The 2,324-nt window shown below is 45.0% G+C and overlaps 1 protein-coding gene across 1 annotated transcript in view; it reads left to right on the forward strand.

The window, feature by feature from the left end:
• The window catches only part of DCAF7 (DDB1 and CUL4 associated factor 7), a 37,232-nt gene extending 35,179 nt beyond the window's left edge, over positions 1-2,053 (forward strand). Inside the window, exon 8 of the transcript XR_001002419.1 lies at positions 1,977-2,053. The gene's annotated coding sequence lies outside the window, so the exon portion shown is untranslated. The remainder of the gene's footprint in view (positions 1-1,976) is intronic.
• Positions 2,054-2,324: the final 271 nt, after the last annotated feature.

The following is a 2,324-nucleotide window of genomic DNA, read 5'->3' on the forward strand; positions in this document are numbered from 1 at the left end:
ACCCCGTCTCTACTAAAAATACAAAAAAATTAGCTGGGCATGGTGGCGCGTGCCTGTAGTCCCAGCTACTCGGGAGGCTGAGACAGGAGAATGGCGTGAGCCCGGGAGGCGGAGCTTGCAGTGAGCTGAGATTGTGCCACTACACTCCAGCCTGGGCAACAGAGCAAGATTCCGTCTCAAAAAAATAAAATAAAAATAACTGGGCAAAAATTTCTTGTAAATCCAGGATTGGCTGTCAGAGAACTGGCTAAGATTCAGGAAGAAATAAAAAATTCAGACTCCTATAAGGTTTTGATGACAACTAGGGCCGAAATTTTAGGAGGAGATGTAGGATGCAGGAGAAAATAAAAATGTTTTCTTTAAATCAGAGGAGGAAATAGTAGAGGTCAGTGAAGGTCTGGGGTAGGAAAACATTCAGACTGTCCATTGCATGGCTGTGGAGTGAGACTGCCCTTAGCCTGGGTCAGCCTTCCTGGGCCATAAATTGGGCATCTGTGATGCTAGGTAACTGTGGGAACAAGATGACAGCTCAGAGCAGCCATGGGTGATAGTTGGTGGTAAAAAACCTACAGGCGTTGAGGGGTCCCATGATTGTTCCAGACCATGGCTTTTCTTGGTTGTGGGTTTGTTACAGAGCAGGAGAAGCAGAGGTTATAACAGTTATGCAGACTTTCCCCTCCTTTTTCTCTTTTCTCTTCCCCTTGCCTTTCCACTGTTTCTTCCTGCTGCCACCTGGGCCCTGAATTCCTGGGCTGTGAAGACATGTAGGAGCTGCAGGGTTTACCACATGTGGGAGGGCAGCCCAGTACTGTCCCTCTACCTTCCCCACTTTGAGAATATGGCAACCCCTTCCATTCCTGGCTTGGGGTAGGGGAGACCATTGATGTAGAAGCCTCAAAGCAGACTTTTCCCTTTACTGTGTGTACTCCAGGACGAAGAAGGAAGGTCATTCTTGATACTTAGATTGGTTTTCCCAGGGAAGAGGGCGGAGCAGAGCAAAGTCACTGTGAACCCTAGGCCAGGTCCTGGCTGGGCCAGCTCCTGAGAGCGTCTCGTGTTGCAGAGCCTTGCCCACTTCACCCACCTGTACCCTCTCCCCCTCCCACGGTATCACTGCTGCTAATGGTCAAAGTCAAATGTGTGGCCACATGGGATGGGCCAGGTCCTCTTAGGCTACTTTCTGGATATCATTTTTAAAATATGGGAACATGCAGGTGCCTTCCCAAAGAGGCTTGGACTGGTATTATATCCAACCAGAAACAAATAAGCTAAAGAAAGTTTAAAGTCAAGAAGAAATATGTTGACAGTATGTAACAGCTGGAAAGTTGATAGGCACCCACCTCTGGAAGAACCCAGTGATTAGGAACTTGTGATATCTACTATTTAAAAGAAATGTTCTCACCTTGGGTTGATTGTGGTGTATCATGTGTTATGAAAATTGTTGAGCTGAAGCTTTGAATCACTTTAATTGAGTCTGACTCACTTGCTTTGGTTCCTGTGTATTTTATTACCCCTCTTGTCAGTGACTTTCCTTCCCCACCCCACCCAGAGTGAATTTGTAGCATGATTGTGTAAACCTCTATGTAGAAAATGGAGATTTTTTGCTCTGAAATGTTAAGCTCTAACTGATCCATTTCTGTGCCCTTTAGCCTAGTATGTCTGAACTTCCATTCTTGTTGCATATTTAAACTTTCCCTCTATATTATAGGTTTTGTGGCATCCATGGTCAGGTGGAGAGGAAGCTGCCCCTTGCAGAACTGTACTGTAATATTTTTCTTTTATAAATATTTTCACAGGACTGATTGTACACAGGGCTTGTAATAAAATTTTAACACTGTGCTGTGAAACAACTATGGGGAATCTCCATTGAAGGCTACTTCAAGGGCACCTGAAAGTGGAGTGTTATAGCTATGACTTTCTATTTCTTGTTTCCTAAGTAAATTAAACCTAATTTTCATCCTTTCATTCTGTTTCAGCCTCCTGTATAAGAAGTACCGTATTTTCTGCCCATCATACTTTGTAATAAAACTTGAACATGTATAGATTGACTGAATTGCTTTTTGTGACAAATTCAGTTCTTCCCATTTTGTCACTTTGGTCATGTTCCATAGACAGTGGCAGTGCCCTAGCCCGAGCTGGGCAGTCTACTCATCACCTTTTATATCCTGTTTGGTCATTCACTTGTTATTCAGTGGAGCACCTCCTCTCTGCCAGGGGACATGGCCCTCAAGTTGGTTGCAGTCTACCAGAGGAGACATCGACATAAATACCTGTGGCTGGGCACAGTGGCCTGTGATTCCAGCTGAGGCATGGGGGAGGCTGAG

Source organism: Colobus angolensis, unplaced genomic scaffold, assembly GCF_000951035.1.
Source record: "Colobus angolensis palliatus isolate OR3802 unplaced genomic scaffold, Cang.pa_1.0 Scaffold271, whole genome shotgun sequence".
Taxonomy (NCBI): domain Eukaryota; kingdom Metazoa; phylum Chordata; class Mammalia; order Primates; family Cercopithecidae; genus Colobus; species Colobus angolensis.